This window comes from Ambystoma mexicanum, chromosome 2q, assembly GCF_040938575.1.
Source record: "Ambystoma mexicanum isolate Mex_15411 chromosome 2q, UKY_AmexF1_1, whole genome shotgun sequence".
Classification (NCBI taxonomy): Eukaryota; Metazoa; Chordata; class Amphibia; order Caudata; family Ambystomatidae; genus Ambystoma; species Ambystoma mexicanum.
In genome coordinates, this window is record NC_090924.1 from 592487684 (window position 1) to 592511529 (window position 23846).

General features: G+C 46.9%; 1 protein-coding gene and 1 pseudogene across 2 annotated transcripts in view; both read left to right on the forward strand.

The window, feature by feature from the left end:
* Window positions 1-23846, forward strand: part of EXOG (exo/endonuclease G) — a 590322-nt gene that overhangs the window by 53878 nt on the left and 512598 nt on the right. The gene's annotated exons all lie outside the window — the stretch shown is intronic.
* LOC138570333 (type II inositol 1,4,5-trisphosphate 5-phosphatase pseudogene) lies at window positions 5294-6711 on the forward strand (annotated as a pseudogene).

Here is a 23846-nt window from a genome sequence, read left to right on the forward strand (position 1 = left end):
CCCATGGAGGGCACTGCATGTTTGGAAAATGTTGTTCTTTCTGTACGAGTTTGATTTTGAATAAACAGGGTATCAGCTTTGACCACCAACAGCACTGTCCAGCTGAAACTCTCAAAGCCATGTGCTTTGTCAACAAATTTAACCATTGGAGCTTGGAGTGTTTTGTTCTTAATACAACTCTTGTGTTCATTGATCCGAATTTTAATCTTGCGATTGGTCTTCCCAATGTAATGAAGACCACAAGGACATGCAACCATGATACACTACATGGTCAGTGTTACAGTTCGAAAAGGATTTCTGGGTCCAAATTATATTGCGACCTATGTCGACTTCGTGGGATCTGGATGTCATTTTACAAGCTACGCATTGTCCGCAAGGATGATGCCTCATGACGGGTGGGAGGCCCCACTGACTGGTTTGTCATGGGCACTGTGGGATTACAAAATTTACTTTGACTGACTCGATTACCTATTGAGGCAGATTTAGTGTAGGCAAAAAGAGGTACAATGGGATCAGACTTGGTGGTTTTTAACACTTTCCATTGTTTAGAAATAATCTTCCGAATAGCCAAACTATGGTTAGTGAATGTGTTCACACACACTATTCTGTCCTCCAGGCTTTTTTTTGGTTTGTCTTCCAATAAGGCTTGTCTATTGTTATTAAAAGGGTGCTTTGCCGCCTTTCTAATGAGTCTCTTCGGATAGCCTCTATTGAGAAGTTTCGCCTTCAGATGTTGAGCTTCCTTTTCATAGGACTCTTTGCTAGAACTATTACGTTTTAGCCTTAAAAATTGCCCGAAGAGCTTAGGTGTTTAATATGGTGCGATTGATGATGCAAAAGATAATTTTTCTCTGTATCTTTAACACTGATTTTGCTATTGTCATGGTATAGAGTCAAGTCTAGAAAATTGGTTGCCTCTTGCTCTATGGTAAGAGTGATTTGAAGGTGTCTATTTAGGCTATTCAGACAGTTTAGAAATTCTACTGCTGTCTCACGTGTGCCCTCCCATATTATGAGCACATTGTCAATATAGCGTGACCAAGTTTTAATGTTGTTACTGAAAGGGTTGCCCGCAAAAACAAACTGTTTCTCGAAAAAATTCGACATACAGGTTTGCCAAGCATGGCAGCCCCTTCTGTTTGTTGATTAAAAAGTACCTGCAAATTAAAAAACATTTTTTGTGAGAGCTAAAGTAATGCACCACATAATGAAAGAAGTGGGGACCGGATCAGAATCCATTCGGGTCAAGAGTAGTTCTATTTCTCCAGCGTATCCTGTTGTGGTATATTGGTGTACAAGGATACTATATCGAGGGTCAGCATTAATTGAGAATCTCGATTGTATTCCATCTCCTCAAACTTGTTGATCACATCTTTTGTATCTTTTTAAATAGGATTTCATTGTGGAGAGATACCCTTTAAGGTAGTGATCAGCAGAAATTGAAAGCGATTCCAAGATAGAATTGATTGCCGCAACAATTGGCCTGCCCGGTAGGTTCACAAGAGCTTTATGAATCTTGGGAAGGTATCGGGTGTAGCCCCTCCAACAGTTCGGTGATGGCTTACAACCGATTTGAACAGTTGCGTCAGCGTAATGTAATACCTGTAGCATACCTTATATCCGCCTTCCCTGTTAGTAACACACTGGGTGCTTTTGTGCAACCTTGCCCATATTCTGCTCTATGTTTCTGGCTCCAGGGGCGCCCCAAGTCCCTCTCCCAGTTCAGCATGTATCTTTCTTTCGGCTCTGGGCTAGTCTTTTCCAGAAGTTTATAGAGAGCGGATATCTTGCCCCTGGGAGGGGAGGATGTCAGTGTGAGTTCTAGGGGCGTTGGGTCCCTGGAGCCTCGCTCTTTGACAGTGTGTTGAGAAATCCAGAGGCGGATCTGTGTGTAGCGGAACCGTTCCTCCTCAGGGATGTTAAACCTCGCCTTACAGTCTACAAACGAGAGAGGCTGGCCCTCCTTCAGGAAGTCCGAGATCTTAGAGGCCACCTTCTCACCACTTGGCGAAGCTGCGGATACAAAGGCCAGGGGAGAAGCCTTGGTTGCCCCAGATTGGGGTCAGTGGGCCTAGTGAGCTTTTGGTTCCCCATTTCCCGGCTGCAGCCCTCCAGCTGGCCACCGTGTTGCATGTTGCTGGTAGCGGGTTCGAGGTGGGGGGAGATCGCCAGGACTGGATGTGCGGCAAGTCGGACTGGGGGGTCTTGCACCATGCCTCTTCCAGCTTTAGCCAGCACGGACTATCTTCAGTGCGGGTCCAGGCAAAGGTGTGTGCGAGTTGGGCCGCTCGCCTGTATCTAGGAATATCCGGGACGCCCAGTCCGCCCAATTGGCGACTCCAAGTCATTATTTTCTTTGCAATGTGAGGTCTTTTTCCGCCCCAGATAAATTTCATAATTTCCCGCTGCAAAGAGATAAGGTCCTCCTCTGGGACACGAGTCAGGAGTGCGTGGCAGTGATATAACACTCTGGGGAGCAAGTTCATTTTCACCGCTGCCGCTCGACCCAGCCATGAGATCTCCTGCTTGTTCCACTTTTTCAGGTCTGCGCGGAGCGTTTTAAATAACAGCGGAAAGTTGTGTTTGTAGATCAGGGCACTGGTTTTGGGGATCTGGACCCCCAGGTACTACAGTCTGGCATTGGCCCATGGAATGGGGAGTTCGGGGCTCAGAATGTCTCTCTGCCGCCATGGTATGTTGTTCGGTAATGCTGAGGACTTATCGTAATTCACTCTGAATCCAGAGATTGCCCCAAATGACTCTAGTTCCTCGAGCAGGGGCTGTAGCGATGTGTCCGGGTCAGTGATGGTTAGGAGGACATCGTCCGCGTAGAGGGCCACTTTGTACTCTGTCCCGCCCACGGCAACCCCCCTGATTGGCAAACGGCTCCATGGACGGGGCGAACGCTAAAGGGGACAGCTGGCACCTCTGGACATGGGATGGGCTCTGATTTCTTGCCATTGACTCAGAGTTGTGTTGAGGGAGACGCGTAGTTTGCCATTACCCAGGCTATAAAGTTATGGCCTAGTCCTATGCTAGTTAAGGTGCTTCGAATGTAGTCCCAGGTTACTAGGTCAAACGTTTTATGTGCGTTTTATGTGCGAAATGATTGGCAACGGGGTCCCCTTTCTATTCGCAGACTCGATAATGTTTAGTGTTCCTCTAATATTGTCATGTGTCCCTCTACCCGCAATAAAGCCCGTTTGATCTTTGTGTATTAACTTGGGGAGGAACCTGCCCAGCCTGGTTGCTAACACTTTGGAATACATTTTCCCATCAGTGTTCATCAGTGCTATTGGCCTGTATGAGGCCGCCTGCTCAGGGTTCTTCCCTGGTTTTCGAAGTAGGATGGTGGTTGACTCGGCCATAGAGTTTGTTACCTTCCCAGTAGTCAGGAAGGAGTTGAACAACAGTGATATCTGAGGGACTAGGATGCGTGCAAATGTTTTGTAGAACTTGGTCGTCAGCCCATCAGGGCCTGGGGCAGTGATCTTTAGTGATTTTATGGCGTCTAGGTTTTCCTCCGTAGTAATCGGAGTCTCTAGGGAGTCGAGGGATGCAGTGGTTGCTGGGGCGCGAAATGATAGTGTTTCTGCTGGTCCCTTTTCTCCGGGGATGAGGGCGGCCCTTGCATGATCGACTTATGATAATTTACCAGGGTTTCTATTATGTCTGGGGTGGCAAATTTGTTCTTTAAGATTTGTGATGTTGTTCCTGTTGTTTTTTTTTTTTTTTTTTTTAAACAATTTTTATTAATTTTAAACAACCAGCACAAACCAAACTTGCAGCATGTACAATAACGTTTCAATTATACATTTCGTCAATCGCGTGCGCTGCTTCCTGTATCCCACCCCCCGTTACGAGCCTATTTCTACTAATGTTCTATTCTGCATCTTGTATTGGAGTATTTAGTTCCGAGGGTTCTGGTAGGTCTTGCACTGACCCAAATAGTTCCGCCATCAGCTGTTTCCAGGCCGTCAAGGTCTCGGCCTCCTCCCCCACGCCCCCCACACTACTAGCCTCTTGCCATACCATGGTTTCCGCTTCCGCCCACTTTTGTAGGTCTTTCCACCATACTTCCAAACGTGGTTTGTGACATGTCTTCCATCCCAGCTATTCTCCTTTTTGCAAGCGTATATGCCAGATCTTTCAGTTTGCTTACGTGCCCAAATTTACGTGGCCTGGGGAAGCCCCCCAACAGACATGCCCATACTGTATCTACCACAATCTTGATACCCTTCTCCACGAGTTTATGTTAAACCTCTCCCCAGAAGCTCTCAATAATCGGGCATGACCAAAACATATGCACCATGCCCGCATTCTCCTCATTACATTTAGGGCATGCCTGTCGTCCTGCATTTTTGAACTTGGCTATCCTTTGGGGTGTCGTGTACGCCCTATGCGTAACATACAGTTGTATCTGTTTGAGTCTAGCATTCCTCGACACCTTCTTGTGATACCATTGCGCACGTTCCCACATCCCATCTTCCATCGGGGCTCCAACCTAGTTTTCCCAATCCAGTCTCAGCTGTGTCACCTCCTTTCCCACTTTAGTCATCAACATCTCATATATCCTAGATGTCTCATGGCCCCCCTCCGCTATATCATATATTACATCTATAATAGCGTCTGGTTCCCCTTCCAGTACCAGTTCAGGCCACATTCTCTTGATCTTCCGCACCAATCTATGAAACGTGCTATATTGGCCACTCTGTAGCCCAGTTCCCACCCCCAGCTCCTCGAAGTCTGTTATGATCCCATCCTGCCAAATATCTCCCATTGTAACTATCCCCACCGGCTCCCAGTGGTTCCTAATCGGCTTCCTTAACTGCTCCTCCCCGCCTGCCAGTGCAACCAGTGGCACCTGTGGCGAGCACGGGTATGGGTTCTCCATCAATTGTTAAGCCCTGCACCACATCTTCCACTCCAGTACCATCATCTCAGGGCATGCTCCCATTACTGCTGGGGGCAACCACATAACCTCCTTCTGTTAAAACAGGCCGCAGTCCCGCCCGAACAACCTGGTTTCAGTGGTTACCTCTTCCGAGAGCCATTTAGCCACATATTGCAGCTGACTTGCAACATAATAAACTTCATAATTTGGCAATTTTATACCCCCCTTCTATTGAAAATTCTGCAGCTTCCAGAGGGCTAATCTATTCCGTGTGCCGTGCCACAGGAAGTCCCTACACATGCTGTCCAGTCTGTTGAAGAACTTCTTTGGTATAAAATATGGAATATTCCCAAAATAATGCAGGAGCCTGCGCAAAACCACCATCTTTAGCATCGCACCATGTCCCATCATTGCCAAAGGCAGCCTTACCCAGAACCGCATGCAATTCTCAATTTTCTTGATGGCTACCTCTGTGTTACCCTTGTGCTCTTCTTCAACCGTGTGGTATATGTCTATGCCAAGGTAGCAGAAATGTACAACACAGGTTCTGATGACTGGGACACCAGTGAGAAATGCAGAACTCCTGCCTGGTGTGATCGCATTCTCTGGAAGGGGAAAGCTATAAGACAGCTGAACTATCGAAGTCACATGGAATTAAATGCCAGCGATCATAAACCCGTCAGCGCTTTGTTTGACATTGGGGTCAAAGTACAAAACAACAATTTGTACCGAAAATCGTTTGAAGATATTGTACGCTCTTTGGACAAAATGGAGAATGAGAGCATACCATCTGCACAGATTTCTCAGAGAGAGTTCCACTTCAGTGATGTGAAGTTCATGCAGCTGCAGGTGCAGACCTTTATAATCCAGAACGACGGGCAGGTAGCGTGCCAGTTTGAGTTCATCAATAAATTGGATGAGCACCGGTACTTTAAGCCGTGGCTTATTGCAAACCCAAGCAAAGGCTTCCTCATGCAAGGCTCTGAAATCGTAATTGAATTGGAATTGTTTGTTAATAAGTCCACGGCTACTCAGCTCAATTCAGGACAAGATGTAATTGAAGACATTTTGGTTTTGCACCTTGACGGAGGGAAGGATTTCTTCTGGTCTGTGTCTGGAAACTACTTGCCCAACTGTTTTTGTTCTTCCATCAGACTCTCTGTTATATGGGGGAACCTATTCGAGATATGACCGCTGACACCATACGAGAACTGACATTGATGCCACTGCTGAAATGTACGGCGGGGAAAGAAAAACCTCTGGATATCCCTCAGGAGATCTGGATGATGGTGGACCATCTCTACAAAATGGCCTCCAATCAGGAAGATCTGTTTCAGCAGCCAGGCTTGAGATTGGAATTTGAAGAAATCCGAGACTGCCTCGACATAGGAATGCACGATACCCTACCTGGCAGCAATCACTCCGTAGCTGAGGCCTTGTTGCTCTTCTTGGAGGCTCTTCCAGAGCCAGTTATCTGCTACGAATTGTACGACAAATGTTTGGAGAGTGCAGGAAACATTACCATATAGAGGTTATTTCAAGACTACCTCGGTTGCATAAAAATGTGTTTGACTATATTATGTCCTTTCTGCGGGAACTGCTGAAGAACTCCATGAAGAATCACCTGGATGTCAAGATACTTGCAATCATATTTAGGAGTTTATTGCTTAGATTATTGCTTTTATCCACCTCCTGATCGTCCAAACTTTGACCCCATTGAGAAGAAAAAGGCTCAAGAGTTCATGTATCTGTTTCTACTGAAAGGAGAGACTTCGTGAAAATAGTTTTTATATGTGTATATAAATATATATGTGTTTGTGTGTGTGTGTGTATCCCACCTGCAGACCGTGTAATATCTCAATTATTGTGCTATGAATGAGAGAGGGGCAGATAGATTGACTTAAAGGTCTTCCATCACTTGTGATCCTTTGTGATATTGTATGGTCTACTGGAGCATGGCATTTACGTTTCAAATTGTCTGAAAAGATTATTTATGGTTTTAGGAATGTGTACAGCACTGCACATACACCTAATTAATGTCTCTAATATTTAAGTAAAGCGTTTCTGTGACAAGTAAATTATTTATTTCCACCTAAAAGTGATGTTCTTTTGACCAAGTGTTCTGTATGTGCCCAAAGCTTTTAAATTCTTTCTGGGGTCTGGCGACCCAACAATAGTGCCAGGGGAGAAATATCACATAACATTTACAAAAGTGCTTATCATGCAAGCTAAACGGGGGGGATGGGGGGCTGGCTGGATTTTGCTCAATAGCTACTACTGGAGGAAACTATGATTGTTGTAATGCAGAAGGAGTAACACCAAAAGTAAAATATATCCGTGTTAAATGATTTTTAAAACATTTTTTTACATTCACAGTGTAAAAAATAAAGGGAATCAAGAAATAATGGAAACAGAAAACACGTCATAGCGTTCTTAAAAGATTTTTTTAATGAAAATTAAAAGAAATGAAAATGCAGAGAAAATGATTGGCAGAAACAAGACTAAAATAGCTTTCGGGAAGCAAAACCACCCAGCAGGACAGTGGTGTGAGGGGATTTGCCACATTTGCCAATGCTCGCTCTTGATTCCGGTGAAGTGCAAGGAAATCCTTTTTTTTTGTAGTTGTGCACCAATCTACTTGTAAATTATATTTTGAAAGTAAAGCTATTAAACACAATTGACATAAGGTAGCGGAAATGTGCATGGCACTTGCAACACTGGTAATTGCTCCGGGGGAATCCCCTTGTACACCCCCAATGGGAACATGCTAGACTTCTGAGGGTTCACCGCTAAACCAGACATGTCCGCATACCTTCCCATCACCTCCAAAATATATTGGAGGTTTTCCTCTGGATGTCGCAAGTACAGTAATGTCATCTGCGTATAGGGATATCAGCTGCTGGTCACCTCCCGCAGGGATGCCTATCATGTCATATTGTTGCCTTAAATAGATCGCTAGGGGTTCCAAGGCCAGTATATAAAGCATGGGGGGCCATGGGCAGCCCTGTCTGGTTCCTCTTCGAAGCTTCCATCTTTCCGATATCACCGACCCCGTTTTTACTCTGGCCAGCGGTTCGCTATATAACATTTTAGCCCACTGCAAATATCCCGGACCCATCCCATAGCCAGCCAGGGATGCCAACAACCATGGCCATCTGACAGAGTCGAAGGCCTTTATTGCATCCAGCGAGACAATCGCCAATTCGTCCTTGCTTTCATTACCATATTCAATGACTCTATGGAGTCTTCTGAGATTGTTAGATATATTCCTATTGGGGACATAACCAGTCTGATCCAGATGTATCAATTTGCCTATGACCCTACGCAACCTGTTTGCCAGAACGGCAGTTAGAATTTTGCTGTCTTGATTTAACGTCGACAGGGGTCTATAAGAACTGCAGCTATACCCAGGTTTGTTAGGTTTAGGAAGCGGTATTATAATCGCTTCTCTGAGTGACTCTGGCAATCTGCCTAGCTCATACGCCTCATTCAGCATATCTAGCAGCGGGGGGAGAACCTCATCCTTAAAGATTTTATAAAATTAACTTGGAAGACCATCTGCCCCCGGGGTCTTACTAGTTGGCAACTGTCTCACCACCTCTCCTAATTCCTCCAAGGTGATCGGTGCATCCAGCTCTTCCTTTTCCTCAGCACTAATCTGCGGCAGTCCAATGTCCTCTAATGTTTCTGCTATCATTACCTGATTATCCTCTCCGTCATCCCCATACAACTGCCCGTAATAGTTTACAAATTCCTGATTAACCTCCTCCTGGGTATCCACCACCCCTCCGTCTTCCCTCGTTATTGATCTGTTCGGGGGTCTAGGGGTGTCGCTCTTTTATATAACCATGTCTCCTCCCGCATGCTCTCTCTCTATGTATTTTTTATAATTAAGGTTACACAACCTCTCCCAGAGCCCCGCGCACTTTTGCTGCAGCTCTAGTATCAGATCAGCGTTTTGGCCGGTACTGTCCCCTCCCTTCAGTGCCCTTTCCAGTTCTCCCTCGGTGCTCTGCAAGTCCGCCAGGATCCCACCCTGCAACCCCTTAGACTTTGCGATGGCCATCCCCCTCATCACAACCTTAAAGGCCTCCCACAATGTACCCGCCGACTCCACACTGCCTGTATTCGTCTCAAAGTAGCTAACAATCTCTTCCCTCATGTCCTCCCTAAAAAGGGGGTCTCTAAGCGCCTCTGCCCTGAGGCGCCACGTCGGAATTCTTGCTCTTGGGGGGCAGCACTGCCATCCAAGGAGCAGGGGCGAGTGGTCGGAAAGGACTCTTGCTTTATATTCAACCTGTGTGATCTACGTCGGTATGTCCGGAGTGACAAAGACATGATCTAGCCTTGTGTGCAATTGCTGTGGGGCGGAGTAATGTGAGTTTTGCCTCATGAGGATGACGCACCCTCCATGCATCTTCCAGCCCAAAGTCATGCAGCATCGTCTGTAGCGCTTTTGCCGACGGGGCAGGCCTATCCATCTTTCCATCTGATCTGTCTACCTTAGGGTTTAATACACAGTTAAAATCCCCTCCCCAAATCACCGCACTCCCCACACATATGCTAAGCTTGTTACACAGGGTTTTAAAGTAGGTCGCTGTGTTCTGGTTCGGGGCATACATATTGACAACACTTATTTCCCTGTTCTCCACCAGTCCCCTCACTATCACCATCCTCCCGTCCGTCCCCACCAGCGTCTGTAACAGCTGAAACGGGACGTGTGGTGCGACCCAGGTGATCACACCCCTAGTGTAAGCCGAATATGGTGAGCCCACCACGGTTTCCTTCCATTTCCTCCCAATCATCTCCATCTTATCTCGCGTTAGGTGCGTCTCTTGCAATAAGGCAATATCTATCTTCTGTCTTCGTAGATACAGCATGACGTTGTTTCTCTTCAGGTAACTATTAAGTCCCGTGTCATTCCAAGTGATTATTTTAAGCTCCCCCATGGCATGTCAAAGTCCCTCTCCCTCCCTCAAATATGGATTCCGGCTCCGGCCGCTTACTCCATCTATGTAGGCTCGTACCCCAACTTAAACTTCCCCTAACTCTAAACACAACAAACTCTCCCTCCCCCCCTTCCCCACCTTTCCCACCTTTCCCCAACAACTCCCTCCCCAACTGTTGCCCAGCTCCATCCCTGGATCTCGGGCACCCCCGCATCTAGCCCTTTCTGGCAAAACCTGTACTCGCAGCTCAGCAGGGTAAAGCAGCCCTAATGGCTGCCTTACTACTAGTTCTTGGGGGTAGGTTGCCTCCATCCTGCCGCTCCTGTTTATTCTGAATTTCCTACGCCTAGTGCTACCCAGTTAGTTTACACATTTAATTAGCTATATTCCAGTCCAACAGGGGTATAGAGTCCATAGGCTACACCATGTAGTTCTAATGTTCAAAAGCCTTGTGTAAGGGCTTCCCTCCCGCTCATCCCCCCGTGGTCTTGATACCTTCTCATCACTCATTGTGTTTCTGCAGATCCTGCTCCTCATTCTGTTCTGGGCTGCCCTGCGAGTCCAGCCATTTCGCCACTCCTCTGGGGTGTCAAAAAAGAGCGCTCTGTTTTTGTGCAACACTTTTAGCTTTGCCGGATACAGGAGTATATACCTGATACCAGCCGTGCGCAGTCTCCTCTTGACCGCCACATAGCTGTACCTCTGCCTTTGCACTAGCATAGTGTAGTTGGGATACGCCGTGATGTTGGAGGATGCTCTTTCTATAGTTCCCCCTTCATGAAAATACTCCAGGATCTTCTCCCTGTCTTTATAGTTCAAAATATTCACAATTCTTGCCCGCGCGGTGGGGCCCCTGGCCGTGGCTTCCTCATCAGGGCCCGATGTGCACGTTCAACCGTGAACCCTTGTGAGAGCTTGTCTGCCGCTATCTCTTGCAAAATCATATTTTTGACATAGTCCGTGGGGTCCTGGCCCTCTTCTCCCTCCGACAGGCCGACCACACGGATGTTGTTCCGTCTTGCCCTTCCTTCCGCTTCTTCCACTTGGTTTTCGAGGTTAGCAACCTGTTGTTTTAATATAATAATGGACCTCCTTCGCATTCTGCGTGCTTACATCCGTGTTAGTCTTGACCGCGCTCTCTAGGCCACTCGTCCTTTCCGCCAGTGCTCTGACATCCTGTCACAGCAGGGTAACTTCGATCCCCACTGCATCTATTTTATTCTCCAAGGCTGTCCTTAAATATGCCATAGCCGTCCCCCATTTGGCACTCAATTCTGTTTTGGCGGCTAGGACCTGATGATTATCCGCTTGCGGGGTACCTTCCACGGAAGCAGCCGCTCCACTCTGCACCGGGGTCGAGGGGATCCACTGCGCCTTCGCGAAGGTCTCCATTGTGGGTTGCTTGCTCTTGGCCCTTAATCTTTTAACTGACATTGTGCCAACTTTCCTGCACGTTTGGCTCCAGCCCCTCAGCGTTATCGTGCCTCCACCAGTTCAGTTAGGCGCTGGGACATCTCCTTCGGAGCATTACAATGTGTGGTGGCCTAATCCTTTAACTGACATTGTGCCAACTTTCCTGCACGTTTGGCTCCAGCCCCTCAGCGTTTTCGTGCCTCCACCAGTTCAGTTAGGCGCTGGGACATCTCCTTCGGAGTATTACAATGTGTGGTGGCCTACATGTTGTGTTTCGAGTGGGCTATGTCCTCCCACGTATTTCTGTAGGTGATGTCTCCTAAGCCTGTTCCTGCAGGCCAAAGGGCATGCCTTCTCTGCCGCCAACACCGTGCCTCTGGCTTCCGTAGTGTGCAGCGTTATGTGTTCACCTTAAGGGGAACTGTCCCGCAGCATCTGCATCCAGCCTACTCAATTCTGAGCCCCGGCATGTTCTGCCATCTAACAACCATCCTGACCCCTTCTTGGCCCCATCTTGTTACTGCTTGTGCACAAGTTGTTCGGTCTTGCCTTTACCCCTCTCCCCGACATCTTGCAATCCTTCCTTCGCGTCTAGTACCGGGTCTACGATATTTTTGTGTCTTCGCCAGTACAGTTTAGTGCTGGAGTGTCCTATTCAGTGGTTTGCACTAACCAGTGGTACATAAAGTTGTATTTCGAGTGGGCTGTGTCCCCCCACGTCTCTTTGCTGGCTTCTGTAGTCCATGCTCCAATGGCATGTTTTTAGAGGCCAGTGCATGCACTTACATACTCCCACCTCAGCGATTTCGCTCTGGATGTCAGGGTGACTGTTTGTTCAGGTGACTGTGTCGCTTTGCAGCAATTCGCTATGGGCTCTGTATCTGTTAACAGATCCCAGCCATTTTCAAGGCCCCCTACGTCACAACAGTGCCTTGGTACTTATTCTGAAAGGGAAGATTTTCGGTGTGCTTCGCGTGCTTATATAGCTCTTTGTTTCATGTGACCCTTTGTTCTAGCAACGCCCTTACCGGACAGCATATCAGGCCATGTCCATGCACTGCAACAATAAGGCGCTTCCCATCACTCGAGCATCCTTTTCACCCTGTGCAGCTCACCTCTGATGCTCTGATTCTGTTTACTTTTGCGCCCGGGGCCCTGCTGCCCTTATTTGCAGTCCGCTCGTGAGTCATGGTCGGTGTCCTCTGTGGAGCCCGCCGCCACCCGCTATCTCGTGTTACAATGTTTATAATATTTATAGATGGCTCGGTCGTGCAAACCTCAGGTGCCCGTCTCTTGTTACACGGCCACCGGTACTGTTTCCTTCAGTCGTTTCGCACTTGTTGTGAATCGAGCTTCTGCCTGCCTTATGCTGTTGTCAGCTGTCTCATACGCCTGGGGGCCCAGCCGTCCTTATTGCAGGGCGCTCGCGGTCCGTGCTTTTTTTTGCAGATCTCACATTCTCTCAATGTTTGAGCGGCTGGGAGCCGCTCGAACATCTGACGCCCGTTCTCCTGTGCTCGGCCACTGTTACCGCTGCGCCTCTTCCAATCCCGAAGCGCTGCCACAATGTTGTTTCATACAAAGCACAGCTTTAGAGCAGCGTTGCATGTCCATTGGCAGCCAGCTTCTTTTTGTCTCCCACGCTGTTTAATTGCAATCCGTCCTTCTCAGGATTGCAATTACAGTCCCTTTGTTGTCCCCCTTTGTTGTCCGCCATCTTGCGACAAAGTATCCACGCAGCAGCTTCCCTGAAGTTCTTTTTCAGCTCGAATACCAGGTGCAATACACTTGCCGTTCAGGACAGCTGCAGGGCATACATTCAGACATTCATGCCTTCAATTATAGGACGCATAGGTCGCTTTTCAGGCATAATTCACAGGATCAATACCGGATCAACAGGAGCTGCATTCAAAGGAGCGTCCTACTCCGTGGCCATTTAGCCACGCCCCCGTGATGTTATTCCTGTTGTGTGTCTTTTGTAATTGGTATGCTAGCAACCGGTTTGCCTTGTTGCCGTTCTGATAATAGAATTGTTTTGTGTACGCTAGGGCCTTTGCGGTGCGGTCGGCCCAGTGCACCTCTAGCGCCCTTCTGGCTCTTTTTAGCTCCCTGACCGCCTTTCTGGAGTATTGGGCCTTTAATTCTTTTTCTAACGTGGAAACATCGGCTTCCAAAGCTTGCGTGTGGAGTTTGGAAATTCTAACTTGCTCGGCGGCTGCGCTGATGAACACCCCCCTTATTACCGGTTTCATAGCCTCCCACAGTAGCCCTATTGTGGTCTCGGGGTTTTGGTTTTCCTGAAAATAATTGACCAGGGCGTCTTCCGCCTGTCCCCTTCCAGCATCTGGGTGGAGAGTCGGGGGGGGCCCCCAGTATCGAGAGGTCCGCCAAGACTGGCGTGTGGGCGGATACCATGCGTGTATGGATTTCGATGTTACTGAAGCAGGGGAATAGGGTGCTAGTGGCTAATGAGAGGTCAATTCGGGAATGCCCCCGGGCGCGTTTGAATAATGTGTAATCGCGGGCTTCTGGTTTAGCTAACCTCCAAATGTCCACTGCGCCCGACTCTCTTAGAAGCTTGGCTAGAGCCAGACCCTGAGCGAAATCTGGATTGGACAGGGGCAGTGATTTATCCCTTACGGGGTCTGGGACTGCGTTGAAATCCCCCCCAATGAGGAGGTATCCCGTGTTGAAGGTTAGCTGCAGGGGGAGTAGCTCCAGGATAAATTTGTCCTGGTTTGCATTGGAGGCGTAGATCCCCCCAATTGTAATTGGCTGTTTGGCAATATGTCCACATATGAGGAGATATCTGCCGGCTGGGACAGTTTTGACTGTGGGGTTAGTCGGAGGGAATTTATCGCTTAGCAGAATCGCCACCCCCCTCTTTTTCTCACCGCTGGAGGCGAAGAAGCCTGTCTTGAAACGCTTGAAATTGATTCGGTGCTCATCGCTTGGCAAAAGGTGCGTTTCCTGGAGAATCACTATGTCCCCGTTTAGCGACGCTAGTCTATTCTCCACCGATTTGTGCTTCCTTGGTGAATTAAGACCCTGTACATTCCAGGTCAGGATGTGGACCGCTCTAACGTTGCCCGGGCTCATTGATTATGAGAAAGTGCCTAGTTCTGAGCGGGTGGTGCTGCGCAGTAGCGGGGGGGGCCTTAGTAGGGTTCCCGAGCATGTGCGTTAGTGTGCCGTTGTTGCCGATGTCTATGTGAGACTGTAACTGTTAACTGGGATAAGCTATATGAGTGGGTACTCCCTTATTTTTGTTATCGGGGGGTCAAGTCTGATGGAAGGGAGAATCTACAAAGAGAAAAAATGCATTACAGACTGACTACCCCTCTCTAGTAGTCCTGTGAAGACACAGGTCTAGGTACAGTGAAACTGCTTATTTATTGTGCAGACTAAGCACCTTGTGGGAAAGAATTGTTACAATATGAATACAATGTGGAAAAAACATAGATCACTTTAATATAAATTAATTAAAACATCTTTAAAACCTGTTATTAACTTCTATGCAAAACAATCATACCTTTCATTCCACTCATACGTTTTACAAACACGGGGTACTGCAATTTAGATTTTCTTCTAGCATATTAATTATTTGTGATATGCATGACATAGGAAAAAACATTTAGTTTCCCTTTACGGTCGACATATGTTTCGGCCCTTAATAAAGTACCACCGTTGTCTGCGGTGGTCAATAGAACAGATGTTGGGCCATCTTCAGGACATAATTTTTTCTTAGAAGATTAGTTTTGTTCCCCATTCACATAAAGTGCCAGATCTGTGATCCGCACCTTTAATAAGGAGCACTGAGTTGTGACTACTGGGTATGTGATTTTTCTCCAGTGTTCGGAACTGGATGCGCGCATGGAAGAGATTACTGTCGCTGTGCCGATTGCAGAAAACAAGTTCTAAACGAGCAAAGGATCAATAATAAGCAGCACCACAGCTTACAGCAGTGGATCAAGTGATCGAGTTACAAAGCACTGAAGCTGTTCATCATGCACCGTCACTAAATTAAGAGTGGCACTGAAGATACACCTAGGTACACACAGAGGTGCCCTTCGGTTCTGGACACTGAAATCTAAGCTAAATTTGCATTTTGTTCTGCTGAAATTCCCCTCGACGGCAGGGTAGACCAGGAGCAATTATGGAGCCATGCTCTTCAGTCAGCTCCTAGCCACACCCCCTGGTATCATTACATTTTTAGAGGATATATTTGAGAGAAGGTTATCCCACCACGATCGTGACGGATAATGGAGATCGGCTTGTGTCTGAGGAGATGGAAGCGTTTCTTAAAAGGAATGGCATAGAGCACAAAACAAGTTCAATATATCATCCCAAGTCCAACTTGATTGTTGAGAGGTTCAATAGGGTCATTAAGAATAGCATCCAGAGTGCCATCTCAGAGAATGCTGATTGGAAGAAGGCAGCAGAGGAGACAGTTGTTGCTCATAGGATTGCCCCAATGCCACCACAGCTGTGTTTCCCTTTCAGATGTTAAGGGGAAGGAAACCTAACACTAGAGTGTGCCTACCTTGGTTGGGCAGAGCTTGTAAGAAGGGGTTTGATTATGATATTGTCAAAGAGAATATCACCAACAGACAAGAAAATAATAAATCTCACTTTGATGTGAGGAAAGCTGTAAAGGAATGTCTGGTTGAAAAGGGCGATTTGGTACGAATAAAGTTTCAGCAGGTTACAACCTACGGAAGTCACAGAAGGATTTCATGGAGCGGTGAGAGTTTCGTATTATAGAGTGTGAAATGTTAATAGGGTTTGCAAGTGTGTGAATTATAAACGGAGAACAGTTCAAATAAAGAGATGAATAAGGAAGAAAGGCGCTGGGATGAGAATAATGCAGGAAAGAGTCAAAGTATGACTCGCATTAGACATGTGTCTAGGAAACCATCTTATTTGAGAGATTATGTAGATTAAAAGCAACCCTCAAACCCAACCGGTTAATTTGCCAACAAAATACCTTATCACATGTTTTGTAAGTTTAGTTAGAATCAGTTATAACTGCATTAACTTTGTGTTACGTTGAAATGTTTTCTTAGTGATGTTTTTTTCATTTTAGAATGTATATAAGTACACTGTCAACAATTGTTAATTCAATTCAGTACAAAAGGGAGATGTGTAGTATTCCATGCTATGCATTCAACAATCCGTATTAAGTCCGCATGGTGTGTGGAATGCACAGCATGGAATGTAAGTACAATGATGCACCAAGCATACCTTTGGGGCATTTGAAGAGGGCTATATGAAGGAACAGGTGGGGTATGATTGAACTTGCCAATAAAGAATAATAGTAAGCTTACCTGTCTCAGCTACATTATTTCACTGTCCCTATCCTAATGAGAATATTCCTACCTGGCATGTAACTACTTCTTGTCCCGGAAGATGACTCTTGTGTATTTGACAACCGGCTTCTTTTGCCTTACCATGGGGAAAACTGATATTATTCTTTAAATAAGTCTTAGGTTTGGTTTAACATGGTTTCCAAGATGACTAATTTTCAGTCTAAAACGTGAATTTCCTGATTGTCAAAATTCATTGACTCCGACAAGGCCTTTTGAAAACGGATTTAACCTACTTTTCATTAGTGGACTTAGTTATTTTCCTTTACCATACAATGAGAAAAAAAAACATGGTTGGGTTTATCTTTGCTCCATGTCTCCCATGCACTTTCATATAGCAAATCTATCACTGTATCACGGACTGGCCAAGTATTCAGGAACACAAACCTCAATTCGAAGACAAAATATTTTCTGTCTTTTCTCTTGAGACAGCATAATGTAGAGGGACACTTTGGTAGGGTATTCTGTCTTCAATTCTAAGGACACCATTGGTATTTCCTTTCCTGGGAATAGTCTTGAGGACAGAAAAGATATACAGGTTGCCCTCTACATTCTTACTAATAGTGGTAATAGCTTTACTAGATGGCCTTTGAAAGATGACCCCTACACTATAACTAAAAGACCAACTATTTTCATGATCTTCTCTGTGTTCCCCTGATAGAAAAATGTTCTGGGGGGGGGGGTAATTCCTCCCCAGTTATAGATGTGATAGAAATAGAACCATGGTGTGGATTTTGAGCATATGACCTGTCAAGGGAAGGAGTGTGACCATTGCATTCTTCTTCTAACGTATGTGGGGTTAGTATCTACCGTAATCATGTGGGATCCCCAGTTTGTTGTAGCTGAATCCTATCCCGTTTCTGACACCATATGTGAGGGCTCAGAAATGAGAGATGGACAGAAAGTTTTTGTTTTCTCAATGTTTGCCATATTTATTTATGTTAAATGGGGATGGAATAAACTTGCATCTATCCTTACCCTGGCCAGAATGTTCTGTAGAGGAGCAGGTGGATGCATTTTCCCTAGCTCCCGCCTCCTCACTGCCATCTTACTAGAACGGCCGGAGAAGGGCTATATGTGGGACTCCATGTGTTATTAACCCATACCTCATTGAGGTTATGAGAGACAATATGCACTCAGACAACCATATCAAATGTACCCTTTCACTGAAAGGATGCCGTATGGAAGGATGTCTGCACGCACCATTAGACATCATGGAACGCTGAGTGAAATCTGACATGGGTGTGAGGAAAAGAGAGTGGAAGCACGGAGGCTTCATGTTTGATCCGATGGGGACCAGGAGACTACAATTCCCACAATTCCCTAAAGCCCCTCCCCGGCCTGAGGAGTGCGGGCAGGACTACGGCTGTCGGTGAGAGTACGGTAAGCATGCACGAACGGGAACCGGAGGAGGAGGCACCAGGAGAATTCCTTTGTTGTGCATGAGGTCATTGCTCAGACCGCGGGTTCTTCCCGCTGAAGGCTTGATCTTCAAAACCTGGGGAAGTGGCAGTCACCCCCCCACCCCAGGCCTCAGTTAAGTGCTCCATGTTGGGTGTCATGTTGTGTGGGTGGGGAGGACACGTGGGTGGAAAAGCTATGGCCAGAATAAAGACTCTGGCAAACTCTTGAGTTTAAACAGGAACGTTTCATCTGGCATACGAAACGTTCCTCTTGTTGTTTGCTCAGCAAGTCAACTGGAACGCTCTAAGTAGCAGACGTGTTTAGGACCGGGGCTAAGGACACTGCAATGTTCACTGTGTGCTATAACAGTACTCTGCCATGTTTTTCTGTGTTTAGCAAGCACTTTAGTGCTAAGAGAGGATGCTCTTGTCTCTTACATGTATGCTCATGTAGAAGCTTGTCCAGGTATTCCTGGTGCTATGTTGTTTGTTTAGTTGCTTGCTAGTTAGGTCACGATTACTGTATGTTTGCTTCTTCTTGTGAGCATAGTGCCAATCAAGAAGCAGGGTGCTCAAGCTAATCAAGGGAGTGAACACTGGTTTTAGGAGATCAGGTGCAACAGGAGAATTCAAGTGTGTTTTCAAAATGTGTTGTATGGACCTTTCCTTACATCCCCAATACCCATCCACCACGCAAGATCCTTACCCTCTTTCTGGTTGGTCTAAAAGCCCCGTTCCCTATCCACGACTTCTCCCTAACCCTCTTGATTTTGATTTTGTTTATTTATGACGTACTCCAAGACAGACTGAACTGTATCCAGGCGCAGGTAACTATCAACGACAACTGACAAAAACTGAACATTATGTGGGATACACGTTAGAGCTGTCTTAGTTTTCAGCATCTTTCCAACGACTGGCAGGCTCGAATTTCCAATGGGAGTTATATGATATGATTCTTTATTTGTATAGCTCCTATACACAATGTGTTTCAAAGCTCTTCAAGGCAAGAGAGGGAACAAGGGAAATATACAAACAGTGAACATTCTTGCATGGCCTTGAAAAATAAGAATGTAAAATTGGCATGGCGACATTTCAGATAGGGATAACAAAAGGGGAAAAACTCAAAGCATCCAGGGGAAAAATCAGCAGAACAACTAACACACAAGGTGGGGGGTCCCCTAAATGAAACACGTCAAATTAATTCTGTAAGGCTCGGCCCTTGCTGGAGCACCTGGCTATTGCAAATAGTCTTTGAATGAATCTATTAAATGGCACACAGATGAATATACAAAATGAATTATTTGTTCAGTAGGCCCATGGGTCCTACAATAAAACGCGCAATAAATATAATCTGTTTCAAATTATACAGATAAAACAAGACAATACTTTTTGTATGATAAATATCAAAACAATAAATCCCCACTAAAGACCTGTTGTCCAAACCAAACATTGCATACTAGCAAGTCAATAACATTTGTACATATTTTTTGACAAAAAATGGAAAACAAATGAAACAAATCTTCTTTGTTATAAACAGGTTAAGGTGAGAATTTTTCAAACACGGGATTGGTTGTAGATGTGAGTCAATCAAATTTGTAATTGTACTGTGCTTATCCTGTACTACTGACCCTATCTAACTACTATTCAACAAGGTCCGTTTATGCCAATACCGCTTGAGTGATGCATATAAAATGCTAGAACCAGATAAACATCCCAGGTCCTTTCAGATAGTGCTGGAGAGGGAGGGGAAGGAAGAGAAACGAGAGGGAGGAGAGGGTGGAGGCAAACAATTCTGATAGAGGAAGTACATTGTGTAAGAAAGGGAGAAGGGAGAAAGGAGAGAACAAGAGTAAGCAGTGAAGAGTGGAGCAGCAAGAGGGGAGAGACAATATAGTGCAGGAGTCGGTAATGCACACAGTGTTGCAGGGGAACAGCAGATGCAAGACAGGATTCAGAAAGAAGATGAGCACAGCATGATACAGGATCACCATGAGTATGTGATGCATGAGAATGGAGAAGGGAGCAGCACCAAGGGTCAAACGAGTCCATAAAGTCCAAGTCAGGCATTTGCAACAACACAGTAATGGTAGAGCAATAGTGTATCAAGACGACAACTGGAGTGGAATGATGAAGGGGGGCAGAGGGAAGAGGGCTAATGGGAATGGGAGGTAGGATAGACTGGAATAAGCAAGGCAGGAAACTCATGCATACAACAGGGGGGTGGCAAGGGAATGGCAGACAACACCACAGGCAACCATGGCGGGGGGCAGGGGAAAGGGGTAGTGTTTTGGTAGCGGATAGGGAGCAGACAGGGGCCTTCGTCGTGGGCCTTAGTCATCAGGGCCGGCTCCCGCCTCTTGGTTGCTATGATTGGCCTATTTAGTTGATTCCAGAGTTTAGGTCCAAACACTCCAAACTTCCTATCCCCCTGGAAGCCAGTTTGGAGCTTGGCACAATCACAGTAGTTTATCTCCCACGCGCAACTCTTTGGGCATCTCTGCAGGGTGGATACATGGTCCCTCTTCCATAAATGTCCAATCAATCTGATTGCCGCATTTTGGTCCTTCTGGAGTCTGGCCACCTGCTCTGCTGGGATGCCCACTGTAAAGACGCCGGAGGGGGGTGTCTGTACTTCCGCTCTCTATCTGGTAGAGGAGAGGCAAAGGGGACTCCAGGCAAGATTCTCTATTATTGGTAACATAGTCGAGCAATCAAGGCCTAGCTTCTCAGGAGGTGATGTAGGCTGGTTCTTAAGTACAGTGTAGTCCCCAAGCGCACACAAAGGAATGTCCGCACACTGTATCGGTTAAAACAGTCTTTATATAATTAATATTCAAAGTTATATACAATATCACGATAACGCACTGTGTGCTCAGAAAATCAACAATGGTAAATATATACAGTTCTAAAGTGGTACCACAACGATTATTAGATCTCATTAAAGTGCATCAACTATACGGTAAAAATGTCACACAGATCAATAAAGAGGAAACCAGCAGTAGAGAGAGGAAGGAAAGCAAGATGGTTGAAGAATTGGCAGAATACTGGTCACTACCGTTAAACGCAGCTCTGTGTGGATATTCTCCCCCCCCCCCCCCACCTGGGCAACTTGTAGAATAAAGATACAAGCCCAGTCCATATATTGTTCACGCGAGACTTCCCAATAGTTCTGCAACCCCAAAGTACCTGGCGTTGTAGAGTTCCTCATCGGGGAATCGACAGCCCTTCTTGAGCGCCCTCGATTTAAGGCAGGAGTCGCGGTTTGTCGAACGTTCGACGGAGAACAGGTTGAGCTACGACGGTGAAGTGGCAGCTTCGTTCCTAGCGGTGCTCGTTGACGGGGAAGCGTAAACATCCTGCAAGGAAGAGGCGTGTGGGGCACTTCAGTGTCAATAGTTCTGGACCGCAAAGAGTTTGAAGAACTGTGGCCCAGCAAGGGCGTCGAGTCGTCAGCGTCTCTGTGGTCTTTGTGTGGCGGGAAACCCACCGGCAGCTGCTCCTCGGGACGTCGACGGTCAGGCCTTCCCCAGCAGGATACAGCAGCGAATATGCGGACGAGGGCCTCCTTGGATCAATGAAGTTCTTAGGCAAACGGGAGCACGGCGGCTCCAGTCGGCGACGGCGGTCGTCGACAGTGGCAGACAACAGTCTGGGCGCTTCTTTGTGGTTCCGCGGCGGTCCCCGTCTCGGGTCGGCAGCCTGTCAAAGGTCTGTCTACCAGGGAGTTTTGGCAAAGATCTGCTGGTGCATGATGGTCCTTCGTAGCTCAGGAAGAGGGCGCCTTACCAGGTCCTCTCTGGGTCAGTCCTTGGAGGCACAGCAGCTTTTGGATTGTGAAGGAGAGCAACAGCAATTCTTCTCGTCCAGCAGGGCTGCAAGGTCAAGCTTCAGTTACTCCATTTACACGTCGTAGTGGACTTCAGCTTCTGAACACGATTCCTAGCAGTGAGAGGTCCCCAGATATACTGTTGATCTCCCATTCATTCCGCTGGGTCATACTCAAGCATCCAATCACGACTAAGGGCATTCTGGCAGGCAGGCAGGCAGCAAATCAGGCACACGGTGCATTGAGGCCATTCACTTCTCTCCAGACACTCACAGCAAGTTATTTGTATTGGGACAAGTACCCAGCCATTCAACACTCCACACTGCCTTCATACCGGTTTCGGGCAGGGCTGTCTGTCATTGTGTCAAACACCAGATACTAGACACCCACAACACAGAATGCGTATTCGTCACACACTCCATTCACCCAGGTCCCACCCACAGGCGTACCCACAACATACGTTTGTTAGGAAGGCTCCAGCTGGTCTGGTCAGCACTTCCCCACACTACCATATATGGAACTTCCACCCAACAGCCAGTCAGGGGGAAGGGACAGAGTCAGGGCTTCCCTGGACTTCGGGAAGGTCAAGGTAACAGGCGATGGAAGGCAAGAGGCCATGGGGGCCATTTTGTTTCCCTCAGGAATCTACCGATTCCAATGACAGGGCCTGGGCATCACAAAATGGAGGACGCTCCGGGCACCAGTCAATTCAGCACGCAGCTGCCACCAGCCCGTACCCTGCCCTGTGGGCCACACACAGGTGCCCAAAAACACACACTAGGGGCACAGGGTTGCACCCCTACCCATGAGTGCCATAAGGGTATCCCATGGGTCTGTTCACCAAACCAAGAGAGAGAGCTGCCCCGCCAGGAGTCCCACATGAACTCCTGCGCAGAAAAACATGACAGAACACATGATAAAAAGCAGTAAAGGACAAGGATATGGAGGCCCTGTCCCTCCGATGCATTTCCAGCATCACACCCACCATCAAGCTATTAAAATAATCGAGGGGTATGTTGGTCATTGCTCCCATCACCATGGCATGGTCTGCCTTTTTTACCTGTGGAAGAACATTTATGAGCATCCTCAAGGAATAGCATACTGCTTTCACTTTGGCCCCCACCTGTGCTTCACTGCCCAGGTTTTCTTGCCAAACACAGCCTACATTTTTAAGTTTTCTTGGCCAATTGAAGTTCCTCACCTAAGATAAGCGGGGACCTGCCTCTCTTCTATCATTTTCCCTTTAGGACCAAACAAAACAATTTTGGTCTTGTTTTAGTTCAATTGAAGTTGATTGCATGCCATCCTTTGTTAATATCAACCATGCATATCTCCCCCCCCCCATTGGCTGCCTCTAGGTAACCTGTTCTACTAAATCGGGAGCCTGTGCCAACCAAGTTGGGAGAGGTCAACTGCATTTGGCTTCTGTGGTCAGGAAGGAGTTGTGAGATACTCCAGGGGTGTGACAGTGGGCAAAGTGATATCATAAAGAAGATATAAAAAGCCATGCTGAAACGATATGAAAATACTGAAGACGTAACTGAAGTAACAAGAATAACATGTACGAAACGATAAAGTAATCATGAATGCAAAAGAAGATAAAGTAACTTGTTGACCGATAAGTGTAAATACACTGTAACACAAGGTAGAACGATGCTGTTACGCTCACCTGGTATCTGCGGAGGTGTTGGGGCACGGTTGCAGCCCTCCCAGGGGTGAGGTCGCTCGGGTCAGACTTCGTCCTCTGCGCTTATGTGGTGACTGGTGGTAATAGGTGGTGCTGCTCAGGACTGCTCCTGTTGATTAGTTTTGGCGAGCACTCCATCTTGCTGCTTCTGGCAGGGGCGCTTGTATGATCTGGACCGAGTTCCTTCACTGGTCCCTTGCACGTGGTAGTCCAGTCGCTGCGACTAAGCTACTATACTTCAGGTAAGTGTTCCCGTTTGCCTTCGTCTTTCCTCGTCTGTTTTTGTTGTATTGTAAAGTTTGTTGTCT